Genomic DNA, 13,139 nt, shown 5'->3' with positions numbered 1-13,139 from the left:
TCCTATTTTATTTATAAATATGTTCGTCTTTGTTCTTTTATTGCTGTATAGTGTGAAGTAGTGCTGGGAATGCCTTTAACATGTACATGGAATCTGCTCCTGTACAATACTGATATTTGGAAAACAGAGATCCTTGTTGAGATATTGAGATGAAATTAATTTTATTCAACGTCTGTCTCTATATGTATGTGTTTGTGCATTTTTTAATCCAATTATGTGTTGGAAAATACTGGGACCTGAGTTTATCCTTATCATAAAGTAGTATTACATGATTTATTATTATTATTATTTTTCTTTTTCTTTCCAACTCTCACCATTTAAGGTCAGGTGACACTTTTTCTTGGCATGCAGAATGTGGGATAAATGATTCGTTGCTCTGAGACAGCACTTGCAAATCTCAAAGATGCTGTCCTTGTTTAATTTAAAGGCAAGTGTAGGTTATGGATAGCTGACTATAGAGCAAAAAATTCAATTTCAATTAGAGAATTGTTACCAAAATAAAGCCGCAACAGCAGCGATAGAGTTCATTTTTATTTAAATTAATTAAAATCTAAAAAATTCAATTTCAGTTGGAGAATTGTTACCTCACAACGGCACCTTCATTGTAAAAGGTTTAAAATGTAAGAGAGGTTAAGGAAATCTTTTGATGTGATTTAATTTAGTGAGAACGTGAATGTAAGAGAGGTTAAGGAAGTCTTTTATCTAAGTAACAGTCAGAACATGGAAAATAAGAAACTATAAAAATATTTAAACATTACCATCCTTAAACTTTGTCTCCAAATTACACACTACATCCAACTAAAAAGAACTACCAATCAACACGGTAGTTGCTGCTGCCGCCACAGTTTGGTTTAGGAGAAGACGTCCGTCCCTCCTCATTGGAAGTAAAAGAAGTTGACACCCTAGGAAAAGACATTGCCGCCACATCTGTAACAAGTGGGCTCTGGTGTATTTTCTTGTTCAAATATAAACGCATGCCTTTTTTTTATAATGATTATGATGAAATAGGTGTAATGCTGGACTCTAATACCCATTCATTTCTTCTGTACATGAGCCGCAGGAACATGTACATACGGAATACGAGAATTTCCACCTTGTTGAAGATCTAGTGGTGCTACCCGAAGACTTAAATGAATAGCCATCGCTGTTAAGAACAACCGAGATCCAATGAGAATTTGCGTGTAGCTTCGGGTCTTTGACATCAAAAAAGAAGGTTGTAATAACGAAACGGACATGTGAGAATTTGGTCCTAGCTAGTGGAACAAGAAAGACATGGATCTATATTCAATACGCAATCAAAGGATTACATCTCCAACATTCCATTTCCTTCAAAGCAAAGTTCATTGTCAATCATACATACGGTGAATTGGTACCTATGATCGGATATCATACATACGGTGAATTGGTACCTATGATCGGATAGATCATAACCGGTGACTTCCATTCCATGGTGACCGAGTTGATTTTTTTCTTCTTCCTTAGTAAATATCCTGGAAATGATATTAAACTGGTGCTTATTAAAGTGGAGAGTTTCTCCTCTCTCTTGAGTACCCAAAAGTTGATCAATGCGGAGGAGGTCTCTTGGGAGATGAATGCCTCTTGGGAGATGAATGCCTGCCATAGTTTATTTTGAAGGGGTGAGAAGATATATGTGGTAGTTATATATAGGACTCATTCACATAATTCTGGGTTTATCTCACACTTCTGTTTTTTTGGAATGCAACACATGACTAAAGGTACATGGACTATTAAGTTTTTTTTGGACTAAAGAAGGTAATGGAATTATAAGTTTGCTCCTAAAAATTCGAGAATAATGTCGTTTAGAAATTGGTAGTTATATACAAGTGAAAATTGGTGTTTAGATATTGTCTCATAAAATAGGATTAAATTAATAAATCAGCTGTCAAACAAATAAGAAAGATGTCTGTGGTTAATAATATATTCAACTGTACTAGATGTGAATTTGGATAATATTTGAAAGGAATACGGTAGAAAAATGTGACTTTGAACAATAATTGAAAGGAATAATTTGTCAAGAAAAAGAAATTTTTTATTAAGTAGTACTAAACTCTGCATGTCTTTTGTGTGTGTTGGGAAGTACACTATTATAATACTTGATGATACACATTAAATATATATGAAGTCTTGTTCTTTAATGATATATATATATATATATATATATACCATTTGGTAACTTACAGTTTTGGCGTCTCTGTCCAACAAGAAGTTAGATTGGTTCCTTCGTTTCTTTCTATTTTCATAACCAATAATTTTGGCATGTTTGTCCAACAAGTGTGTTACTGATTCCTTTCTATCCTATAAGTAAATTGTAGAAGTTATGTTAAGAATACTGCATATAAACATAAAATGCAAATATAAATAAAATGCAAAAATAAAATAAAATAGTAATAATAATAATAATAAAAGACGACTTAACCCAGTGTTTTAATAAACTCTTATATACTCTTGTATATAATACATATCACATCCATACAATATACAACCTCTCTATCTCTCTTTCTTCTCTAACAATTGAGTCCCCTAACACTGTTACTTTCCGAGTTTTATCATTATTCACATTCTTCTTGTTCCTAACAATTAAATTAGTGAAAAACATTAGACATTCCATCTTTTGAAGTTGACACTTTTAATGTTTATTTAACGTAGAGTAATATTATGCATCCGTGGCGCGCAACAAGTATTTTATGTAAATTTAATCATTTGATGACCAATCATTCAATATTACATTCTTTAATATTGACAGTGAATTTTCATAAGCTGGCATAAAAAAAGGGGATATTCTCTTGAAATTAATGCCGAGTTACATATATCTGCAACGATACAGATATAGAGAGTAATATGTTCCTTTTATGCAATGGAGGGCTGAGTTTGAAGAGAGGATTTTGTGACTTATTTATGTTGGAACCAATTGAGAAGAAGAAACAAATCTTTGATTTAGGGGAGGGTTATGAAACAGATGAGATAGTCTCTTGTTCCTATTATCATTATTATTAGTAGTTAGATTAACACTTTAACTAGGTATTTATTATAATGCCAATTTGAATCATCTAGAAAAATAAGATGGCCAATGTTGGTTCATCAAAAGCTTATGAAAATGATGGATTAACAGGGGAGTAATTGAAACTTGTAGATCAAAGGTTGTTGACAATATTATTATTATTATTATTTTGCATGAATGAATTTTCAAATTTAGACTTTATTTTGAATAAAAGAAGTTTAGTTATTAATAGTGAGTTAGGGATTGAATTAGTTAATTACCGAATTCAATTTACGTTTGAGGGGTACGTGGTGATTTTATCACATAATGTAATAATGACATTATACAGTGATCCACCATTACACTCTCGTAAATTGAATTATTAGGTTCTTAAATAATTATTCTTAGGTTGTGTTTGGTTGTATGGCATTAGAGTTTTGGAATTGAAATTGGTGAAATTTGAAAAAATTTTGATTCAATTTTCTTAATTATATTTCTAAAATTTCATAAATTCTAGTTCTAAACTATAATTCAATATAACTGAATATACCCTTAGTTATTTTAAATAAAGATAAATTGGATTTCTTAGGAAAATATAGTACATTATTTTTGAAACATGACAAATATTAGAACAGCTAAGATGAATATTTTATATATATATATATATATATATATATATATATATTATCACAATAGTAAAAGGGAGGCTATATTTACACTCTACTTTTGTACGTTTGCATTCTAATCTTAATGAAATACACCTCTACCCCTAATTTTAAATTTTAATAATTATTTTTTAAAAATACCACAATTACCCATTTTAGTTGTGGTAATATATTTTTGTCTTTCTCTTTTTCGATTATCGTTTTTGGTATCTTATGTGTTTTTTGTTAACCCATTTTTTTTCCTCTTACTTCCTATATCTTTAAACTCTTTTTTTATTTTGTATTAATTTTCTCTCTCTCTCATTAGAGTTTGATATTTGATCTTTGTAAATAACAATGAAAGATTTCACAAATGAAGAAATAACATAATTGAACGAAGTAATTGATCTTGCATAAAAAATATTAAATAACTATTAAAACTTCATGAACCATTAAATTTCTTTGAGATGAAAATGGTAATTTGTTTCGTTTAATTTTATTTTCTTGTGTTATGCTCTGTGACTAGGTTTAGATTTTTTTTCCTAATGTGATTTTTAAGAATTAATTTAGATGGTAATGGGAATGGTAATCTTTAATGGAAGAGGTCAGGTATTGCAATGGTGTAGAACTGAGAATGGAAGGTCTTTCATACATGCAATTGGTGTAGAACTGAGAATCATTTATGGCTTTAGGTCCTGATTTTCAGGAATGAGCTAAGTTACTCTGTTTGGTGACTTTGATCTGAAAACCTTCCTTTATTTGCGGTTGAGATGTGATCCTAAAATCAGTGTTTTAATCTCACTACATCAAAGCACAACATACTACGTCACGAGATACAACACTCATGCAACACATTTGCATTGTATTGCAATGCTACAACATCATACTCCTTGTTGTGTTTATAATATGAAGTAGTGCGTTGATGATGTAAATGCGTGTAACACAGATACAAAGAGGATTCAAGAAATGTCTTAGTTGACGGTAATTGGACTATAACATTAAGGGTCATGATACAAAGTCCAACAATTGGACAATTTCGACTGTTTTTATGTGCACTGATGTGATCATAATGTCAGTTCTTACCCATATAAAATAGTCTGATTATTAGACTACACATCATTTTCCTAACATCAACACGCCTTCTACCATTGCCTGGTCCACGTTCTATTCCTGTAATGTTTAATATCGGAGCAGCATCCGTCAGTAGCAATACAATTATCCCCAAAAGTTGAAAAACAGTTTCAATTTTAAGTATGAATTTATTAATTAGATACGATATAAAAAGTATATAATGGAAGAAAATTAGTTAGAAAGACAATACTATGAAGTACCAGTTGCTATATAATATGCAAGATGTCAATTCCATCAATATTGGGGCTTGTTCCCGGGGCACTTAATGTAGAGGTTGAAGATGATTGCCCCATAACAATGGAGATATGGTTCTAATTATTCTCGTTAAACAGTCTTCCAAAATCCATTTCAAATTTATTTTGTGAGATATGGTATAAACTGTCAAGGAATAAATTGAGTTTTAATCATAAATCTAATTCAAATAGAGTTCATTTACTAGGTTAGCATGATTTTGAAACTAAATCATGAATCTATTTAAGTAACATATTCAATTATAGAAGTAACATTTTAATTTTTAGCACAATCATTCACAGTAAATCAATTTAAACAATTTAATAATTTATAGATATCAATATTAAATTTAAAATATTCTACAATAATTTTCAACTATAAATCACCTCAATATTTTACAACATGAACCAAAAAATATTGTGTCCCCTACTTACCAAAAAATAAAAATAAAAGAATATATACCTCCACATATTTAGCTCAACAATTCACAAATAAAAATAAATTCACATTATCTTTCATTGGATCACCTATATGTGAATAATTATTTCTTTAATTATATATTATTAGATATAAAGTAAAAAGAATTAAAAATACTTATCAAAAAATAAAAAGAATTAAAAATATTGTATTTATTAATAATGAGTATGTACAAAATATATATACATATTCTTAATTAAGAAAAAACCACTCATTATTAGCTTTAAAAAGCGGATAATCCTATATTAACAGTATTAGTTTTAAAAAAGAAGCGATAACCCTTTTCAGCTTAAAACGAACGCAGTTTAATCCTATATTTAAAGTACCTGAGTCGATTAAGCTATAGACAGTGAGAGAATGGAAGCCCAAAGGTGCGATGCCTAGGTATGCAAGGAGAGGGATTCACAAGCCCTCTCTTCCTCAATGGCGATCGCGGCCTCACCCTACTGGTTCTCTCTCCACTCTTCTACCGGCGCATCTTGCTATTATCTCTTCTCCGAACGCCTGTCGTTCCTAAATCCATAGAACGAATCGCAAAGGTAAACCCTAATGACCACTTGTGTGCCGTTTATGTGTTTTATAGCCATTCACTACCAACCCTAACCCTCCTAATCACAACTACAAACGCCACCCTTCAACCCTAACTTTAAACGCCCACCACAGCCACTGGAAATTGGTCGTTAATGTTAGTGTTCCCCTTCTTTTCTCTCCCTATATAGACGCATACACCACACAAATCTGAATAGGAAGATTTTTCTGCTGATTTTTTGAATTTATCTAATACTTTTTTAGAATTTTTAGTGGCCATTTATCATGCTTGTATAGTAAGTTTTTTTCAAACATGTATTTATGTATGTATGTGAATGCATGTACATTTATAAGTCTAATACTTCTGGGTAAATTTTCCATTTTAGGTTGGTGAGATTTTAATCAGATTTGAGAAAAAGGATTTCTCATTGAAATGTATGATTAATTTTTGATTGTTTATATTTTTTACTATTTATTTCCAATGATTGATTTTGAAAATTTTTAAATTTCATGGATTCATTTTTTCTTATTGCTTATTGTTGGAACAGTAGAGGGGTACATTCAATCCTTGTTTGTTTATTAGTTCTCAGTTTTTCTCTTCAGTGCGGAGTTGAGCAATTTGGTAGCTTGCAAGGCCATCACCTTGAGATCACGGGTTCAAATCCTGTCTCCGCTACATTTTCATTTTATTCTCGGTTTTTTATTTATTTATGGTGATTGTAAGAATTTCATGCAACAATGTTGATTCTTAATTTTTTTGATGAACATTGGTTAGCTTGAGGACATTAATACTGTTTGGTTTAAAGTATAATTATTGCTACATCATTTGACCACTCTATCTGGAGGAGGTGTTGGCAGTTTTCTAAGTTTTGTTTGCTGTTTTGATAGCTGGACTCCTGCGTGGAGAAGGTATTGGGATTGTAGGTTTTGTTGTTTGCAATTTTTATGACTGGTGGAAAATATGTACATAATCTCCATTAGCCAGACTGCTAATTTGGTTGGCTTCTAAAAAAATTGGATATTTCATTCTCTGCAGTTATATTTTGCAAAGTGTTGAATGGTCCTTGATAGGTCCTTATGCAGTCTTGTTTCTTTTAGTTTTCCCCAGCTGTTGCTATTCAATGATCTTAACATATTTAATAGTTTGAAAGGAACAGTGGGGTCATTTATTTATTTTTATTTTTTTATACATATTCATCTCACGCGGACTGTGTACTTCCTAGATTTACTTTCTTGTTTTTTTGTTGGACAGTGTAACGTTCTTTGAATGCGTTGTAGTGCTCTTCTTGCTCTTGTTATATTATATAAATGTGAATAAAAAAATAAAAAATATATATATATATACACACACACAATTGATGTTCTATTTAGAAAGCCCTCCTCTTACACATCATTGATGATTTTAGACTATCCTAGAAGAGTGGCTGAAAAAATCATTCTGAATCTTATCTCTTTCCATGTCTAGTTTCCTTGTAGGAGAGACATTGGAGATAGTTTTGGTGGTTTAACGAATTACAAAGTCTGAATGCTTTAGAGTGCCTGCTGTCCAGCTGGATGTGAACCATGAATGCTTTCTTTTTCATTCTTCTCTTTTGATTTCTTGGTTGTAAATAAGCTCTTGACTATAGTTTATAACATTAATACGGTACAAAATTAATGAATTTTCTGCTTTGTAGAGTTCCATATGAAGGCTTCGTTGTGATAGAACTCATGAATGGTTGTGCTTTGAAAGGTTTCTTGCAAAGACTATGCTATGCTCTATTATTTCTTTCTTTCCTTTTTTTCTTCTTTGTCAATTCTCCACTTACAGTGCCATTTCATGAGGTAATTCTGTGTATTTTGGGCTTGATGCATTATCTTTACACTAGCATTTCCAAAGAAGAGGGTTGTAGTAGGTGTAGTAGCTTGACAACCCGCGTTTATCTTCTCTATGACAAACAGTTTTCTCTTCTAACATACTCATGAAATATAAAGGAACATGTTTTTGCATGTTGGAGAGTTGTTGGTGAGGCGAAGAATAATGATTTATTTTCTTGGGAGGTTGAAATCTTGTAAGAAGCTTCTTATCATTTTTTTGTTACTTTTTTTCTTTTTGGAGTTGCTGCCAGATTGCTTCCGTTGTTTGCTTGCATCTAGTTATTTGATTATGTTTTTTCCCCCTCTTTTCCTTTGTGGCATTACTGTGTACTTCAACTTTTGAGGTTGTTTGCAGTTTATTACAGGTTTACATATAGACGCATAAGTAAAGCTCCTGCATGGATGGTTTGTGAACAGTTAGGCAAAACATTTTGAAATTAATTCTGCATGGTTTATCATAGAGAATAGATTTGATACTTCTCTGTATTCCCCCCACCCTAGACACAATGAAGAAACTTTGAATTAGACTGGGGATAGTTATATGGGGCCACTTTCTATTCAATCATCCTAACTCCTAGTATGGGTTGGTATTTTAGTATTGTTGATTGAATTCCATAATTTTAATGTTATACCCAGGCAAAGAATACTTAGCAACATTTGGAATGCAGAATGAGGATCGACAGTCTTTTGTCATCTTTTCTTTCTTTACTTTCACACCCCCTTCTGTGTTTTTTTTTTTTTGGGGATCTATCATCCCTATATTTGTCATTAGCTGTTCTCTTTCTCTGATAGGTCACCCTGGCATATCAGCTGTCAGCTTTGGTAAATTTCGATGTTTGGTATATCAACTCTCCATTTTTGTAAGGTAGGAGGAAGGAAAAATACTAATTAAGAGCTTTTGATTCATGAGTTTTTGCAAAATCCAACCCCCAGTTGATCCAGTGTTGGGTATTATATATATATTTTTCTATTGTATATGGAATTTCGGTATTATAATGTCTGTTAACATTTTTTCTTTCTTCATTTTTTTCAAATTTTGATGGGGATATCATGATTTATATGTTTTAACAAATTACGAAGGCTGAACTTTTTGGAGTGCTTGTTGTTGAGCCGCCAGGCGTGAACCATCAAATATTTATACATGATATATTATATATTTGTATTTTTGCAAGAATGTGGCAATTTACAGAAATCTTTTGTTACCTCATTTGACGTCATCATGTATTTAATGCTGTAGTCATTGACATATTAATGTTGCAGAGTTCTGAAGAGGCATCATCATTGCACTTGGGATTATGAAAAGCTTGTAAGAACTCTGGTGTCCTTTTTTATCCTTGGTGGAGCTGCTTAGCCTTCTGGTGTTTGCTTGCAGCAGTTGTGTGCTAGCTGTTTGTTGAGTTGTTGACACAACCTACTGCATTAACTTCTATTTTTCAATTGAAAACTTCTGCATAGTTGGTAAGAAAGCATTTCCTGTTTGGTCTGAGCTGGACTTTTGGATGATCGACTTCCGTTTCATGTTGTATCATTTATGAAATTAGGCCATTTCAGCAGCTGAGTTGTTTTGTGTGAGTGTGCATATATATATTTGTCCTTTTGTTCTTGATAGAATTTAGGCAATTTACATGCATCTTGGTTGACTAGTTGTTGCCATTTGCCTAATTTATTTATGCAGCAATCATTTATATATACATGTTGAAGTTTTGGTGTTTAATTGCTTGTGGTTTCATTTCCAGGATTTCAGTGGTTGCTTAGTTTTTTATGGGATCTGAAGAGTCACTATACCTGCACTTGGAAATATTAAGGCTTGTCAGTCATATTGTCCATTTTGTGGGTGGTGGAGCTTCTGCTCGCTCTTTGCTTCCTGGTGTTTGCTGGCAGCAGTTCTCTGTTTGCTGGTAATGCTTTCCTTTTCTGGAGCATGCTCCCTAGTCCGTACTTTTTGGGTGATGTGTATTCTACAGTTTCTACTTTCAGACTGTAAACAGTTGCCAACTAATTTTACCCAACTGCTTGTACAGTTAGCAACAAAACAGAACTAGTTCATTGAATATTTCTTTGTGTACTAACTTTTTTATTGCATTTTTTCTTTTCTGCTCTTCATTCTAGATGCAATGGAGCAGACTATCGCTAAAATAAGTGGGACTTAAAATACCTCAAGTTTTGCTGTTGCCATGTGTCATTTACATACATACACATACACATACATATATATATACAGTAGATCTCCTTTTGTCATATTTGTGCGTGTCTTTATAATGATTGTCTTATTATATTTGGTGCTGGAGGCATCATCTTTTTGGTGCATGCGTATTGATATTCTATTTTAAGATGATCCTTCGTCATTGTTGGGGTGGGGCCCTGGGGCTGGTCTTACAATTTTGTATTTTGATCACGGAATAACCATGGAATACAAAAAGCACCATCTTCTTGGGTAATCGTCTGCATCTTGTCTAAGTTTCTTAATTGGTTCTTTTGCTAAAAGTGGTTTTGAGTTCTTCCTTTTCAACCTTGGCGATTTGAACTGAACGTTTAATTAACTTACCCTGTTTTTGATGTAGCATTGTTTATGCACAACATGTTCTTTGGGCCATTATGGGTGACCTTCACAGTTAGTATTGAGGTGAAAATATAACGCTGAACAAAATTTCTAGAACCCTCGATGCAACTTAGATGAAGTGTGATACTTGTCTCTTTTAGTACTGAGTCACGGTGAGCACCTGTAAGTTTATCCTTGCTTATGATTGGGGCTTGTTTTGCTTCTTATTCTTTGCTGTTTGTAATATGACTAGGAGTGGATATAAGAAAGAAATTTATAGAGTTCGTGCTGGCCATATCTGTGTGTTCTTTGTGCAGTTAATAACTTAATAATGATACTACTGTATTTGTCTGTGAAGATTGTAGACTTTCACCAATTCAAGAGGAAAAATAAAAAAAAAAAAACACTTTCCTGCTCTTCTCTTTCCTCTTTTCTTTTCAGTCTTCACTTGTTCTCTTCCTTAACGTAACTCTGCCTGTGTAGTGCTTAGTGTCATATCTTTATATATTCGGTTCCTTCCAAGTAGAATGTTATTCCAGGTACAGTTGCTTGATGACAAGCGTAGAACTTGTCTATATGATTTTTCACAATTTTCTTTCCTGACATGCTCGTGCAATAGCTGGGAACATGTCTGTGCGTGTTGGGGTGTTGGTGGTGACGTGAAGAGGCAGTGTTGTTTACTTGGAGGATATAATATTGTGAGAAGCTTCTGATCCCTTTTTTTTTGTTTCTTTTTTCTTCGTGAAGTTGCTGCCATTCTCGTTTGACCTTTCTTTTTTTTCCCCCCTTTTTCTATCCATTTCTATTTTTTCCATTGTTTAGTTGCACCAGGTCTCTCCTTTTTGGAGTTTGCTGTCTGCATTTACTTTTAAGATTGGCTGCAGTCTATTTCATGCCGATGGGATGGGCAGAGCTTATGCTCCTGCACAAATGGTCTATATGAACAATAATGAATTGTTTCTATTATTTTAGTCTTTTGGTTTTTTGATCTCTCATCCCTGTATTTGTCTCTAGCTCTTCTCCTTCTCTCTTAGGGCACCTGGCATAACAGCTGTCAGCATTGGTCAATATCGATGTTTGGCATATCAACGTTCCATTTTTGCAAGGTACAAGGATAAGAAAAATGCCGATTTAAGTGTTTTTGAATCATAAGCTTTTGCAAGATAGGAGGATAAGATAAATACCTACTACGAGTTTTTGATTCATGAGTCTTTATCGTAATAGATACTTGTAACTCACTAGAGGCCCGGGAAACAAAAGGAAGACTCGTACGAATGTGATATCCTGCAACAAAAAGAAGTAATATGATTGAATAGATGTGTACGAACCACCTTGGAGACAGTTTCGGATTAACAGATGGAGCAGGGGATTTCTTCCGCCCCCAATTGATCCAGCGTTGGGTATTCTGTTTCTTTTCTATTGTCTATGAAATTTCGGTGTTCTGATGTCTGTTAAACATTTTTTTTTTGGTAGGGATATCATGATTTCTATGTTTTAACAAATTACAAAGGCTGAACTCTCTGGAGTGCCTGTTGTCGAGCCGGGCATGAACCATCATATATTTATATACTCCCTCCGCTCCAGATTAATTGTCCATCTGTATTAGAAGTTTTTAAGGGGACATGCAATTAATTCATTTTACCCTTTTAAATTTACCAATTTCTGCTTTTAAGTTTAAATATGTATAATAACAAGTTGGAAGATTATCAAAAACTTGGAGGGTAATGATGGAAATATAACATATTAGTAGTAAATGGACTACTGATATGTGACAGGGAGTATGATATATTATGTATTCGCCCATTTGCAAGAATGTGGCAATTTACAGAAATCTTTTGTTGCCTCAGTTGACTTCATTCTGTATTTAATGCTGTAGTCATTGACATACTAATGTTGTAGAGTTCTGAAGGGGCGTCATCATTGCACTTGGGATTATGTAAAGCTTGTGAGAACTCTGCTGTCGTTTTTAATCGTTGGTGGAGCTGCTTAGCCTTCTGGTGTTTGCTTGCAGCAGATGTGTGCTAGCTGTTTGTCAGTTGTTGACCCAACTATGCAGATACTGCAGTAGGTAAGAAGCATTTCCTGTTTGGTCTGATATGATCGACTTCCATTTCATGTTGTATCATTTATGAAATTAGGCCATTTCAGCTGTTGAGTTGTTTTGTGTGTGTATGCATATATATTGTCATTTTGTTCGTGATAGAATTTGGGCAATTTACATGCATCTCGGTTGACTAGTTGTTGCCATTTGCCTAATGTATTTATTCAGCAATCATTTTCGTATACATGTTGAAGAGTTGGCTCATGGTTTCATTTCCAGGATTTCAGTGGAAGCTTTGTTTTTTATGGGATCTGAAGAGGCACTATACCTGCACTTATTTGGATGTTAGAGTTCAGATATGAACATATGGAGCAGGGGATTTCTTCTTCCCCCCAATTGATCCGGCATTGGGTATTGTATTTCTTTTCTATTGTATATGTAATTTTGGTGTTCTGATGTCTGTAAACGTTTTTTTTTTTGGTAGGGATATCATGATTTCTATGTCGTAACAAATTACAAAGGCTGAACTCCTTGGGGTGCCTGTTGTCAAGCCAGGTTTTAACCATCATATATATATGTACTCCCTCCGTCCCATATTATTAGTCCATCTTTGGTATTAGAAGTTTTTAAGGGGGGCATGCAATTAATGCATTTTCCCCTTTTAAAATTACCAACTTCTCCTTTTAATTTTAA

At 33.2% G+C, this 13,139-nt stretch overlaps 1 long non-coding RNA gene across 1 annotated transcript; it reads left to right on the top strand.

Annotated features, from left to right (window-relative positions):
- Positions 1-5,814: 5,814 nt before the first annotated feature.
- Positions 5,815-11,621, top strand: LOC132293760 (uncharacterized). Its single transcript, XR_009477910.1, has 4 exons — positions 5,815-6,020; positions 6,613-6,664; positions 9,127-9,324; positions 9,603-11,621. It is a non-coding gene; the product is annotated as an uncharacterized LOC132293760 (long non-coding RNA).
- The last annotated feature ends 1,518 nt before the right edge of the window (positions 11,622-13,139 follow it).

This window comes from Cornus florida, unplaced genomic scaffold (assembly GCF_030987335.1).
Source record: "Cornus florida cultivar Cherokee Brave unplaced genomic scaffold, ASM3098733v1 CherokeeBrave_3.0.0_Hap2_Chr02, whole genome shotgun sequence".
NCBI lineage: Eukaryota > Viridiplantae > Streptophyta > Magnoliopsida > Cornales > Cornaceae > Cornus > Cornus florida.
The sequence above is the reverse complement of the archived record's forward strand: the minus strand, read 5'-3'. Positions and strand labels throughout refer to the sequence as shown.